Genomic DNA, 16,006 nt, shown 5'->3' with positions numbered 1-16,006 from the left:
TCGTGAAGCTCAATAACTTTTGAAAACTCAGTAATCTCTCTTCCCTCCCTGGTCAATGGAAATAATCTTAAACGAAGCAATCGACATGGCGATTCACACATACAATGATATTTTAAGAGTGACAGAGAACTTCAATGAGAATGAACCAAGAAGTACACATAAGCAGATTAGATAAAAAGTTATTAACAAATGGCAATTAGTACCGGACTTAACTCTTATATTCAAAGTGAAAGTCAAACTCTAGGCCAAGAGTTCCATTCATCGTGCAGAGTTTAGTAAATAAGATGTTTCAAAACAATACATCACAGAACCCAACAAAGGCATACCAGGTTTTTCAAATTAGAGATATATGATATATATCGAAATCACACAAAACATATGAATGATATTGAGAATTTGATTGTATAAAATACTAACCTGATATTGCACAAGAATTTACTTTGAAGTAGACTGATATTCTTTGTCAGCGATGAAGAAGTCACCAGAATTATAGAATTGGTGTATATATGCACGAAAGTATGATTTGTACTTTATAAATTAATTCGGACCATATCAATTTTCGTAAATTCCATAAAAATTGAATATGATTTCAATATATATGCACAAATAATTCCTTAAACCTTGGAGGATTTCAAATAATTTCCGTAAACATAGAGATTTATACCTAATTCATATTCATATATTCATTCATATCATATCATTTAAAAGCGCAGGTTATTCATTTATATCATATATTTAAACGAAGGGCAGAAAGGTAATTTTACAATGGTCGAAACCTCCATTGAGATGAATGACATGTGGATTTTGGTTTCTTTTATTAACAATACAAGATACAAGATACAAGATACAAGATACAAGATTGAACGAAAGATATATTAATTGAATAGTTAGTTATCAAAACTAAATAATAAAAAAATCAATATATTAGAAAAATCAAATTAATAATGATCAATCAATTTTTATAACATCTAAAATATACTGTATTCCGTTTATGTTGCTGAGTTTGTTAAGATACAGCCAATCGGATCTTTTTTCCAATTTGATATGATATATGATATTTTCGGTTCATATCATTCTACACTTCATAAATGGCATGAAGTAGTCGACGTCGATTAGAGAACCTGCATTGGGAACGGCGTATCACTCCCTTCGTGGCAGCCGTAAAAAACACAGACGGACGCCGATTAACTTCTACGAGCAAAGCATGTTTCAAGCAACAGTGATGTCATTCCAAACGATGAAATCTCCGAATCATCTCTATAAGGTATGCAATGCTATAAATAGTTCACGCAGTTATTGCATAGATTGTTCCTTCAAATCCCTTCCTTTTGTTAAAAAATTTAGCACACTCAATTCTGATACTATCGATGAGATCTTTGATCTCCAAAACCCTAATCAGTTTAGTGAATGTAGCCAAAACCCTGATGGATTTTATAGACAAACTTCGATGGGTTTTCAGAGAAATTTAAGTGGTGCTTATGGGCAGAGCTATTCCATGGGTGATTATGGTTTCCATCGTCACAGCCAGTATAACATCAATGGGTCTTATAATCAGAAGACTAGTGTAGCGAGTTTTCAAATCTCAAAGAGGTGTTATAGTGGCATAGTAAGTTCTCAAGTGCCATGTTACTCTCAACCTAATGAGAAGTCGGATAAAGCTGGTGAGCAAAAGGGATTACTTGAGGAGCTTAATGCTATATGCATGGAGCAGAAACTAACGGAAGTTGTGGAGTTTTTTAGGTTTACCTGAGCTGAACAAAGTATCAGTTGAAATGCTTGGATATCTATTCTTGATGAAAGCATGTGGAGAATCTCAGGCACTTAAAGAAGCTAAACTTGTCCATAACCACCTCACAAGGTCAGGTCATCACCTTGATGTTCACATTTGCAACAAAATCTTGGAAATGTATTCAAAGTGTGGTTCCATGGAAGACGCATACAACATGTTTGATAAAATGCCCCAAAAAAATCTTGCTTCTTGGGACACCATGATAACAGGGTTTGCTAAAAACGGCCATGGAGATGACGCAATCAAAATGTTCACCGAATTCAAAAAGGTTGGATTAAAACCCAATAATCAGATATTTCATGGTATCTTTGCTGCATGTAAAATCATAGGAGACATGAAACAAGGGCTATCACATTTCAAATCAATGACAAAGACTTACAATCTTGTCCCATCTATGGATGATTATGTCCATGTAGTCGATATGCTCGGGAGTTCAGGATACTTAAATGAAGCATTGGAATTAATAGAAAAGATGCCGATGAAGCCAAGTGCAGAAATTTGGGAAATCATGATGAATCAATCTAGGGTTCACGTGGATTTAGAACTCGGAGACCGTTGTGCTGATATTGTTAAACTTCGGGACCCTTCTCGTTTAGATAAACAATCAGAAAAAGGCTTGATACCAATAAAGCCTTCAGATATTGCAAAAGAAAAAGAAAAAGAAAAATATAAATCATCAACGTTAAATCTCCTAAGAAATATAACCGAAACTTTTTCCGTTTAGGGGCTGGGATACATCTCCCCCTGATCATGAGAAGTTATACAATCAACTTAGGTGTCTAAAACAAAACATGGTAGAAGTTGGATATGTAGCCCAGACTAGATTGGTACTCCATGATGTGGATCATGAAAGTAGAGAAGAATATCTTTTATCACATAGTTGCATGCTTGCTTTATCTGAAGCACTTTTGACTAGTTCAGCCCGGGCGCCAATAAGAATAATAAATAACCATCGTATTTGTGCTGATTGTCATGATGCGTTGAAGATTATTTCAAAGCTGGTTGGAAGATCAATCGTTGCACGTGATGAAAGGAGGTTCCATCATTTTGAAAGTGGAGTTTGTTCTTGCAAAGATTATTGGTGATTGTTTGGACTTTATACTTGGTTTTCTTTGACTAATCTTATTGACGTTATCCTATCTATGATTAAGTTATCTATATGAACATGCTGGAAACAAAAATCTTATCTGATGTTATGGATTATGTTGTCTTTTTCTTGGATACATATTGGGCATCATTCTCCCAAGCTGTTTTTTCATTCCTTTCTATGGCAATGTTTTACGGTTATTTTTTTATTAAGGCATCGGAATATGAAAATTCTACATAAAAAGTAAAGTTGCACTTTTGTTTTTTTTGTTTTTTTTTTCCTTATGAGGGCATTAAAATTTTAATCTACCCAATTATACTATTTGAGTGCTGGAAATTGCTTGTATTTGGAAGACATTGCTAGTTTGCTATCATTGAGGTGTGGACATATATTTTTCAACTTACAATGCTCTAACTGGAAAAAACAAATGGAAGTAGGACACCATAATAAACAAATCAACTAAATACATTGTTATTTGTTGCATATACCCCATCCATTAAATACATGGTAATAGCAAGAATCGAAATTTGGGCAAGAGTTTGCTTTCATTACTGTTGCTGGAAGCTTGATATGGAGCATGCTCAACTCAACAATTATGCAGTCAAGGGTATGCCATTTATATATCTTATTTTTTCATCTTTAAAATTGGTTTATTGTGGTATTTTGTTTTGGAAATGTCGGAAAGTATCAAAATTTGCATGTCTTATTGTGTGGTAATAGTAAACTCATTTAGGATGGGATACGAGAAAATAATTTCATTTATACATGTTTTTTCTTTAATTCAAGTTTATTATTATTATTTTTTTGAAACTAATTCATAATTCTCAAATATATCTTTGTGGTTTATAATGATTGTGGTCGAATTGATATATATATATATATATATATATATATATATATATATATATATATATATATATATATATATATATATATATATATATATATATATATTGGGAAAAGTGAATATACCCTTAAGGGTATATAAGCTTAGGTACCCAAACTCACAATATTACACCGTTTTCTATCATATATAGATATTGTAATTATCCAATGTTCTTCTAATTCAACTTCTAACTTGATTTAATTCCAAGATTTATATAAATTTTATATTTATCTTCCCCTTACACAATTTTAATTTTTAACTACAATATATAAAACCTAGTAGGTGTCCGACATAAAGATGTGATGTAAGAGAAATATAATAGTGAAATTCCGAAAATCTTGAAAGTAAATCAAGTTAGGGTTGAAGTTTAAGAACATTATAATAAATATATCAAACAAAACGATGTATTATGGTGGGTTAGCGTACCTATCGTTATATATCCTTAAGGGTATATTCACTTTTCCTATATATATATATATATATATATATATATATATATATATATATATATATATATATATATATATATATATATATATATATAAGACTTTAAGCCTCCATGTGTCCTCTTTCTACACCTCCTTCAATCCACATGTCTCATTTTCATCTATCTTATGAGTTATTTTCTGCCCACTGCATCTTAGAATCCTAGAATTAGAATAAACGATATCAACATCTTGATCATCTCCTAGTAATTAGCCATTCGGTTACCATATTTTTCGTGTGCTTTTAAATACATTTTTAATGTCATATATCATCATATCCCGTATTTTCAACAATGTTTTTGAATGCTTTATCTTTTACCAATTATACCAGCATCATAATAGGAATGAAATAATGTTTAAAATATTATATTTGCCTATTGATTTTATTTATATAAGTCGAGCGGCTAAAATTATATTTCGAAGTTTGAGTCCTTCCAACTTCTTCTCCTTCTTCATTGCGATTCTAGTAAATCGTTCTCGAACCAACTATCACACCCTTGAACCAGACGACGAAAACGTTCGGGGGCGGATGACTTCATCTTGTAATATCATCACAGTGTATATAATTGAATCAAAGACAACATCATCATTACACATGAAATATAACAACCATCATAGTTTACATAAGTGTGTTGGTTTACAAATTACATTCCAAATGTTAAATGTATGATGATAACAAAAATACAACAAAAATCCACATATTCTTGATGACCGACCTGCTTAACAAGTCTCTGAGAATACAAGTTATTTTGAAACGTCGACATATATAATGTTGGTGAGTTCATAAGCATGTTTGTATGAAAAACCTTGTATTACTTTGTAAACACCAGAAAATCTGATATTTTCTGTAAAAATGGTTTGAGAGTTTTGTTTCAAATCTTGTATTAAAGCATGTGTATTCTTTTTTCGAAAATGTATAAAGAGAGAGTTCTAGAAAATCCTATATTTTCTGTTGTAAGTAAATTGTAATTTATAGTGTATGTTTCCTAGAAAATCCGATATTTTGTGCTTGTAAAAGTATTGTGGTCTTAAAACCCTAAGACCGAAAATGGTATTTGTATGGTTTTGTAACAACAGTAGAGTATATGTATTCCGTAAATTGACAGTGTTTGTTAATCTCTATGTGAGTCATTATAACCATGCTTGATGTGATTGTTATGCCTGTCATGATGTTCTTCAGGCGAAGCTTATTTAAGGTAAGATATTTGTCACCCTAGAGTGGCCTAGTCTAGCTGTAGCAAACAGCTCATGTGTGGGGTGTCAACCCCATATAGATCTATACACAAACTCTCAGTCTCCTTCCAGGAGACTCTGGTTATAACTACAAGACTTACGGTGTACACTAGGTAGGTACAAGTGAAGAAATTGTCTCACAAGAGCCTTACCTAAATTTATGCGTACAATGTATTACATTATTTATCGCTTTAAATAATGTTTCGAATATGTAGTTGATTACAAAACATTGGTGATAAAATACTATTTATTTTTATCAAAATGTCAAATATTTAATGTTATCAAGCCGATTAGTATAAAATGTGTCGTAAGGCCCAATAAGAGAGTGAATGGGTGTATAAGATCCAAGAAACATGTAATGAGAACATAAGGCCTGATAAGCATGTAATAAGTACACAAGGCCCAATAAGCATGTAAACTGATATTTAAGACCCAATAAACATGTAAATAGGTATTTAAGGCCCATTTTGATAAAAACGACATTCTAAGTCCATTTTTGATAAAAATGACATTTTCAGTCCATTAAGCCGAGGATTTACATTTTAAGCCCATTTTTGTTAAAACTGACAATATAAGTCCATAAAGGCCAAAAATTACATTTTAGACCTATGAAACCATGAATTTCCAAATAAGGCCATTTTTTATGAAAAATGACCATGTTAGCCTATTAAAACAGAGAAGGCCCAAAAGAAACCCATTTTGTAAAAAATAACACTTTTGACCCCCACAAAATCGTGAATGTCATATTAACCAATTTTTATCCAAAAATGACTATTTTGGTCCCCTTAAAATCGTGAGTATCATAAAAGACTCACTTTTGTTCATTTGACAATTTTGGCCCCTTTTTAGGTTTTCTTTAGTTTTATACTATTCTTTCAACATTCTTATTCATTTTAAGATCAAAGAGAGTTACATAAAGTAACATGTTTTTCCTAAGATCTTCATGTCTTGGAAATATGTCGAGTTTATGAAGGTTTAACATAGATTCATAACATATTTACACAACATATCATGAAAATACACACAAGCATGCACAAATACTTAGATTTAACACAAAACCAACTTGTATCCACCCTGAAAAGTTAGTAAACCACAGAAAAATGAGGGGTATGAAGCTTACCTTGGGTGATGGATCGGTTTTGATGAAGAAATGAAAGATAGTGATGATGTTTTCGGTCTTGGATGCTTCCTTCAGATGAGTTTTCGAATCCTAGAGAGTTCTAAGAACATGATCACGAAAACAAGGTGTTTATGAGGAATAATCTAGCATAAAATGGAACTAATCAACTTGAGTTTAGTTAAAGGCTTACCAAGAATGTGAACGTTGAAGTGATCTTCTTGAGCTAACCCACACACCCTACTATTTTAAAAGGGGAAAAGGGAAGGATTGCTTTGTGTGTTCTTGAGAGGTATTAGAGGAGTTTAGTGATTGAAAAAATGGATGAAGTGGGGATAAATATGGGGATCTTTGGCCAAGTTTAAGGAGAGGAAGATAGAGATTAGTTTGGTTCATTTCTTAATGGTTAATCACTTATGCCTAGATGTATGTTGTATAATGCATGGTTATATGTGGGTCATTAGTGAGGTGTCAAGTATTAGGATAATCTTATTTCTCCTTTTTTAATATATATATATATATATATATATATATATATATATATATATATATATATATATATATATATATATATATATATATATAACCGAGAATTGAAGAGGGAATGAAAAGAAAAGAGTATTGGGCTTAATTTCATATGTAATTGATATAGTATTCGCCCATGCTGTTCACGGTTTAGAAGATACAACAATGAAGAATCTCCTTTCTTTATTTGAAACAAAGGGGAGATTGTTGGGTTATTAATGTGCTATGTCAAAATGTTTTGTCTGTGAATAGTCTAATGGGTTGGGCCTATCCATCCGTAATTATGGTTTTCTAGGGTTAGACTATTTAGTATGCATGCATGTAACATTAGTAACAATTGTATCTCCCTACCTAGCTATTACAGAGAAGTTCACGTTGAACTCTTCTAGAGTTTTGTTAATCTAAGCATTCGACACCATATTGATCTTCCTTCTTATCTTTATATTTTTCATTATTGTTTATAAAATCAAACGAACTTGATTATTGTTTCAACAAGCACAAATTTTCATCCACAAACCGATGGTTAGAGTGAGTAGACTATCTAGGCCCTTGAGGATATGCTGTGTGAATATGTATTGGATTTTGGTGGGAGTTGGGATATATATATATATATATATATATATATATATATATATATATATATATATATATTCCTTTAGTGGAATTTTCATTTAATAACAGTTACCAGGCTAGCATTGGTCGACCTTCTTTTAAGATGCTCGGCAGGAGGAAATGCAGGACCCCAGTTTGTTGGGGTGAGGTCGGTCAACGGGTTATAAGGAGTACTGAGGTGGTACTCAAGTCCACTGATCTGATTCAGGAGGTCCAGATTTAGACAGCTTAGAGTCATCAAAAGAGTTATGCTGACAGGCGCAGGTCAGATTTGGATTTTCAGGAGGAAGATATGGTTCTCCTGAAGGTATCAGCTTGGAAATGTGTCATCCGATTCAGGATGCGGGGCAAGCTAGGACCCATGTATATTGGTCCCTACAGGGTTATGGCTCGGGTGGGCCGGGTTTCTTATCACTTAGATCTTCCAGATGAGCTCAGTCAGATTCATATAACATTTCATGTCTCTCAGCTACGGAAGTCTTTAGTGGATGACTCTGCAGTGGTTCCATTTTAGGATATTCAGGTGGATGACCATCTAAATTATATTTAGAGATCGGGGGCGATTTTCGATTGGAAGATGAAAATCTTGAGGAACAAGGTAGTTGAGCTGGTGAAGGTGCAGTGGCAGCACCACAAGGGATTAGAGTGGACTTTGGAGCCGGAAGATGAGATGAGGGAGCACTCCCAAGAGTTATTTGAGGTAGTGGACTTTGAGGATGAAGTGTGATTCAAGTGGGGGAGAATTGTAACACTTAATTGCAGGTATGAAGTTATTTCCAATTTGTTCATGAATTATCTTTGGACACGGCGTGTTGAAGCCTCAACACGGTGTGGTGATATGATTTTGGACTGAGGAGTTTAATGAACCAACACGGTGTGTTGTGGTATCTCAACATGGCGTGTTGACGGATGGCTAGGAAACCTTAATTATTAGGGTGTTGCACCTTATATAATGTCCTTAATCCCCCAAGGGGTGGTCTCCTTACCAGCCTCCACTGCCACTAAAACCCTAATCCGTGCCTTAATCTTTCTTAGTGGTGTTCTTGAGCCTTGAGTGGATTCTTGTGGTTATCTTGCTCATTTTGAAGGAAACTTTGAAGATTGAAGGTGCTTAGCTTGGAAGAAAGGCCATAGATCCAGAATCTATCCACTTGTTGCAGTGTTTTTGAGGTATCAAGTTTGAACCTTGGTTTATATATGTTTAGATCTCCTTAATTCATGTTTTTGGTCCTTTTTGGGTTGGCATAGGAGTAAATTTGTTTTGAGGACTTTTCATTTCAGACCTGAGCTTGTCTTGACCTTCTTAAGCATAAAAGTGCAAGTTTTATGAAAAGAGTTGGTCCCATGCATGCATTAAGTCCCTTTTTGAGCTTAAGAGTTTCATTTAGGCATGAATAAACATAAAGTTGGCAACTTTACGTGGTCTTCTAGCTCAAGAAAGTAAGATCTAGGTTCTAGGGTTTGTCTTCATGGTCTAGGTGCTTATTGAGTAAGCCTTTGCTCTATCAAGTCTTATGGTTGGGTTTTGGACCGTTTTTGGTAGTCCTTAGGGGTAAAGTTGGAAATTTTACCCTGCTAAGTCTCAATTGGGTTTAGATATGAGCTTGGGAGCTCTTGGAGTCGAAAGAAACAACTTTTTGTATTAAGCTTTTAGAGAACGAGGGAACACGACATGTTTTCGAGGAAACACAGCGTATTGGATGGGATTTTCCCATCTGTAAGGATAAAGGAAACACGTCTTGGTCAAAAGGAACCAGGACATGTTGGGTAACATGACATGTTTTGAGTTGTATTTAAGGAATTGCTACTATTTAGGTGTTAGGTAGAGTTGATATTAGGAGCCGGGGACATATTCAGATATCATTCATATTTAGAGGTAGTTCCCTTACTGTGTACAACAAGTCGAATGCACCAATGTCGTCCCATGATTATGCCTTGTTAGTTTTCTAGTTGTTTGCGTAACTCTTGCATGTGTTATGTATTTATATGTTTACTGGGCGGGGCCTGATGACCAATTTTTATTCTATGTACCTTTGTGATTTTGCATGTATATGTCTTCACTTGATATATGTTATATGTATGCTGGGCGGGGGGCGATATATTACCGAGCGGGGCCCAATCACAGTACGGGGGACCATTATATGTTTATTTGTATGTATGCTATGTGGTACTTTGGCGAAGCTCACTAAGCTTGCTGCTTAGGTTTTTAGTTTATGTTTCAGGTACATCTGGTTCCAAGGGGAAGATCTTGGGTTGAATGCATCGCACACACTATATGAATTATGTATTTGGGACACACTATGATTTTCATCATGTTTGATATACTTATTTTCTGGGTTGTATGAACAAAGCTTTTGGAATATTGTTTTACCTAAATCAAAAATGAAAGTTTTGGGTTATATTCTGGAGATGTTTCAAAGGAGCATGTGGAGAGACAAGAAATGGAGGATACGATGTTCTTGATGGAAAACACCGACCATCTTTCATGACCTGCTTTAGACCGAATAACATATTCTCATCGGTTAAAAGCTTCAATATCATATGAAATCATATGTTGTTTGATGACACCTGTTTTGCAGTTTTCTCTACCTACTGATCTCCATTTTCAAAGAGTACCCCACCATAATGGGTGAGCATTTTTACCTGTGGAACAGACTGGACCAGACCATTTTTTTTGGACCCGTTGGCCGACTCTCAGTTCTAGGATTTTAGCAAAACAGATCCGGTCCGGCCATTTCCGGGTAAAAACTGGTTTTGGACCAGCTTATTTAAAAAAAATGAATTTTGTAAAATTCTTTAAACAAGCATATCTCATTCGTTTTAAGTCGGATTAACATGCGGTTTTTTCCAATGTGTAATTTAGAATTTATAGATGATTTTACACTATAATTTTGTTGTTTTTTTATGTTATATATATAATAATAATAATAATAATAATAATAATAATAATAATAATAATAATAATAATAATAATAATAATAATAATAAGTTACAATCCTTCAAAGATGAGATTCTTGGGTATTAGTTCGAAAATGGTTTCATAAACTTGAAAAATATGGCAACGGAAGAATTTAATTTTTTAAATAACATAAACATTTTATACCCACCAAGGATCTTCATGATAGTTATAGAAAGATTAAAACACCAACAAAAGAAGAGGTGAAGAAATAACAACCTTTGTAGTTCTTTGGGTCCTCTAAGGAGGCTTGGAAGTTGATGAAGAATGTGGAACCTTTGAGACACCAACAATGACTCAACTTGATGTAGATGCTAGTCCAAAACTCTTAAACCCTTAAGCTTTAAGTTCATAACCAATATGAACTTAAAGAGGGCTTGAGGATGCAATTGTTCTTCAAGTTTTCTTACCAAAACTAGAGAGAAAGGGAGATGGAAGAGAGGATTCGGATTTTGCATCAAGGAATGAATGAGAAAATAATCCAAGTGCAAGCTCTCTTATTTATATGCATAAAGTGAAGTTATTAACCATTAGTCCTTAGCACTTCAAGAAAACTTGTCCCCATTTTCATAAGCATGTATCCCATGCCTTTAAAGCATGATTAGACAAGTCATACACTTCTATTTTTAATGTATATCTTGACAATTGCATAAAGAATAAGAAATAAAGTCAAACTTTTCTAAACTCTTTTATAATATATAAACCTTGTCTTTTAGGAAATAGATAAAAGGATTCTACTAGTCTAAAAGTTTGTACATGACTTATAAATCATACCATATGATATATATTAAGTTACTTGCTAATGGAATTTGTTATTTCTATGAAATAAATAATTTCCAATTTAATTATAATAGTTTTATTAAATATTTATTAAAATCAATTTCTAATAAATAATCAATTGTATCAAGTTGTTGTTAGTGTGACCCATTAATATCATATGTTATTTAGTAAGTTCACTTTAATATGACTCTTGAGCATACTAGACCTTTTAATCTCCCACTTGCGTAAGACTCATATTAGACTGATACAAATAGTGGTGAACGTCTAGTAACATTTGATTGCCCCTAGGACCATACGACTATGTGTCCCATTCTATCAATGCCCAATTCCCAAAAAGCTCAAAGCTACAATTGGTTTATTAGGTAAGTTTAGTTATCCTTTTGCTACAAACATCATGTTGAACATGAGATTCAGACCGCGATCAATCTCATTAGTTGTTCAACTTTTTGGTAAGGCGCCTTAGACGTCTACCTCTCAACATATAAGAGGAACAAATACTATCTTGACTACATAAGCCTCTTGCATAATTCACACTATAGTTGAGAATGGATTTTATAACTACCCAGTTAAGGAACATCGATTATCAAAGCATAATACTCCCTACACTTAAATCCCACTATGTATCTCAGGTTTTAAGGATATAAAGATAGTACCTTTTAATCAAGTATCATTCATTATAGCGATCCATGAGATGATCTTGATGCGGGTCAGTTCAATACTAGTTCTCTGACAAGTACCCATGAAACTTGGTTACAGCCACTTGCCTACTTTCATCTAGTGAGAGTCAACCAATTCAATTCATATTAGTCTTACTTCGTAATTTCTGCCACAATTATAACCGACTATGAACTTTTAGAATAATAACATTATTCATGGATTAAACATGTTAATATAGAACACAACAAGTATTAATATGATGACCATATCCCAATATATCATAACATTATCTAATAGTTGTTGTTATAATGTTCCAATATCCAAATACTAAATCCAAATCAAAAATACATTTCTAGATAATAAAGTCTTATAGCTGATGTGTGACGATTCATACTTAGCATAAAAGAATGACTTTAATAATAGATCTGGCAAATTTTAATTTGTGTGCATTCTGTGAATACTTTCATCTCCATACTTAACTTCACTCTAAGTATAGTTTAATATCTATGATTGGTGTTATTTTGTGACATAGAGTCTCTTAGCTTGATTAAGTATACTCTCAAAGTCACAAAGATTTCTATGTGATCCTCGAATGCTAGAAATCAACATAGTTTTTCAATGATCTCATTCATCCAATCATATTTGAATTCAACTTCTAAAGTAGTGTATTCTTATTTTGTAGTAAATCCTGTCATTATGTTTTACTTGAACCTCATTCCAAAAGAACTTAGTCTTCATTCCATAATGAAGTAAAAAAATCCATCTATAATTTATAGTTATTTATGTCCGTTTAGAAATTAACAGCTTGTGTAGCTCTTTCCATAAAGATCCTTTCGAAATTGATTGTCTCATATGCATTCTCTTTGTTCTTCTAAAGTACTATTAGAATGCTCTCATAGTCATCAAGTGAATTAACCATGTATTCAATTAGTATCCTATGACATGCTAACAACATGATCAAATACTAGGTCCTATGCATAATATGGTGTAAATGATGAATTCATTTTCCAAGCAAATAGAGTATAAATCATTTCATTTAGTTCAAGCCTATGAGCTATTCACTTTTGAGGCTAGCTCAAAATGGTGCCATATGATAATGCCAAGAGTTCTCTAAAAGAATCTTGTGTCTTGATCCCTTTCAAGATATTTCCAATATATGTATAAGGACATGAAACTTTTAACATTAATTTTATCTATCCCTTATAGATTTTACATTCCAAGAATATATCTTCTCCTTCTTAAGTCTTTTATTTTAGAAACACTTTCCGAGCCAAGGTGAAAACGACCTTGCTTAGTCAGAATGTGATTTCAAATGATTAAGTATGTCTCATTCATACAAGATTAGGAATTTCACTATGCTCCCACTAGTTCTTATGAAACACACATGTTCTAATCATTTTGATATAAAAACATACCTCGTGGTTTTATATTGAAATGATGGTTGCAACATTGAGTTGTTTGCTTTATATCCACAAGTGGATCTCAAGCTCTACACATTTTTTTTAGGATAACTTGGATTAAGAAAATTTCCAGGCTAATCTATATAGATATATTCCAGTAGATGTCTATTAAGAAAATCAGTCTTTCTTGAAATCTATTTACTATATCTCATATTAAAAATATGATTTCATAGTAAATAATATCCTTGTTGATCTAATCATAGCTACTAGTGAAAAAGGTGTAATCAAAGTCAATGTCATGAGTATGATGAGGACCATAGTTAATAACACGAGTATGAGAAAATCCTTTTACTGCAAGTCTTGCTTTAAATGTGTATGGTTATCCATGTAGTTTATTCTTTCTAGAAGAATCATTTACTCCTTCTAGCCTTGCTATAGGGATAAATTTTAATCAAGCCCATACTGATTCTCATACATGGATTATATATGATGTTCATGACTATAAGTCATTTATCAGATTCGAGAATTGACATAGCAGCTTTATATTTGATGGATTTTCTAGAAACCATCAATAAGATCTCGTCAATGAGATATTCCACATCTCTTAAGTCATAGATGATTTTTACCATTAGTAAGAACAATTTGTGTTTGTGAATAACTATTATTTAATTTTAACAATCCTTGTTAAAACTAGTGCCAACTATTACTACATAAGGTTATGGTTCTTGAGCTGCTTCAATTTCCATGTACCTCCCACTTGCTTTGTCATTAAAAGCTTTATTTCTATTAACATAGCTTTCACAATAATAAGAGAACCTACTCTTGGAGGGTTTGCATATCACAATCTAAGCCACATTTAAAGTATTATACAAATATGCATTTAGTAGATTTTAGGTTTAGAAGCTTTTAGTCCAACATCGACTTCAAATCCACAAAACATCAAGTAAAATAAAGATGGAGCCTTTCCATACTAAGTCTTATAAAGTGTTTAATCTACTTATTAGTTGGTATTTGTCTTCAAGATATAATTTAATAGTGATTGAAGTATTATCCCAAAAACATTAAAAGAGGATATTTCTACCGATTAGAAAGTAAATCATACCAAGTAAGATTTAATTCATCCTTTATTATCACTAAGGCCTTAGATGGTTCTTACCGGTTTGTATCTCTACTTTTTAAACCTTCAACCAAGATTTCAAAATTATGTTTTACAACATAAAATATAATTAAAACTACTATAGTTGTTAACAAAGTTGATTCAAAGTGTATAGTTCCTTAATCATTTTCTCTACACCTTAGTGAAAATGTCATTAGAAATCCTTTACATATAAATAAGGTTCACATATTTCAAATAAACTACAATATTTTCCTTCAAAGACCCCTTTCTTAAAGTTGGAATATGTGAATGCCATTTATATAATAAAGATAACAATGTCAAAGATGAGTTTGACTTAAAACAAGTTTAAGTCAAAAAATGCTTGCATATAGAACTCAATGATATTTATTAAAATGTTGATATTTAGTTCGCAATTCTATTAAGAGATCTACTCTCAAAAATAGAAGTTAGTCATTTCAGAATATGAATATTATCGTTATGAAAAACGCTTAAGTAAACACTCAAACATTTGAATAAAATAATTGAGACTTAAATTTAGACATGCTAAATAAAAACATACTTTTTTCCAAAACAAATATATTGTTTTATATTACAAGTAATTTATGTTCTAAGCATAAATAATAAACTAAACTCCTAGAGTGTAGTTCCAACTTGATTGTGCTCAGCTTGGTTACTCTTCAGTAAATATTTGCAAGACATTTACAAATATTAGATTAACATTTAAGTATCAAGTAGCTAAGTGTTATATGAAAAGTATGAGTTCTATCTAGTAGATATGAGAAGTACTAGTCTCTTCTAGAATTTCTTTCCAAATAAGAGGAGTAAATCCTCTTCCAGTGTTCAGTTTCTTCACAAAAGAAACAAGATCCATCTATGTGGGCTTTAGTAGATTTCTTGGGCCTAAAGGTGCTCAGTCCATAACATGAGCCTCTTAGATCACACAAGGTGATTCTTTTAGCCTTGCGTTATTCCAATGTTTTAAACTAGCTTTAAATAAAATATCATTGTATTTATTGGAATATTGCTTGACCTGTTATATCATCAGATATACATGATTAAATTATCCAAGACTTCCTAGAAATCATGAATAAATATTCCTAGCTTGATGTTAGAAACATCTTAAGCGTCACGGTGATGCCTTTACTAGGTATCATGTTCATGTTTAATTGCTCAAAGCAAATAGTTTAGGACTAGGACCTTTAAGTGTATACAATTTCATATCTCTTATGAGATTGTCCCTTAAGTCATGAACTCATTTATTGAAGTTGTATCTATTGAATGTTATTGTTTCATTAATTCATTAGAGAAAATGACAATACATGATAATGAGAATGGATTACATAACTACAAAATTTTTAATAA

At 32.5% G+C, this 16,006-nt stretch overlaps 1 pseudogene; it reads left to right on the top strand.

The window, feature by feature from the left end:
• The first annotated feature begins 1,100 nt into the window (after positions 1 to 1,100).
• Positions 1,101 to 2,940, top strand: LOC145017856 (pentatricopeptide repeat-containing protein At2g25580 pseudogene; annotated as a pseudogene).
• The last annotated feature ends 13,066 nt before the right edge of the window (positions 2,941 to 16,006 follow it).

Source organism: Lactuca saligna, chromosome 9 (genome assembly GCF_052625555.1).
Source record: "Lactuca saligna cultivar CGN05327 chromosome 9, ASM5262555v1, whole genome shotgun sequence".
Classification (NCBI taxonomy): domain Eukaryota; kingdom Viridiplantae; phylum Streptophyta; class Magnoliopsida; order Asterales; family Asteraceae; genus Lactuca; species Lactuca saligna.
Note: the sequence above shows the minus strand (reverse complement) of the source record. Positions and strands in the feature narration are given on the sequence as shown.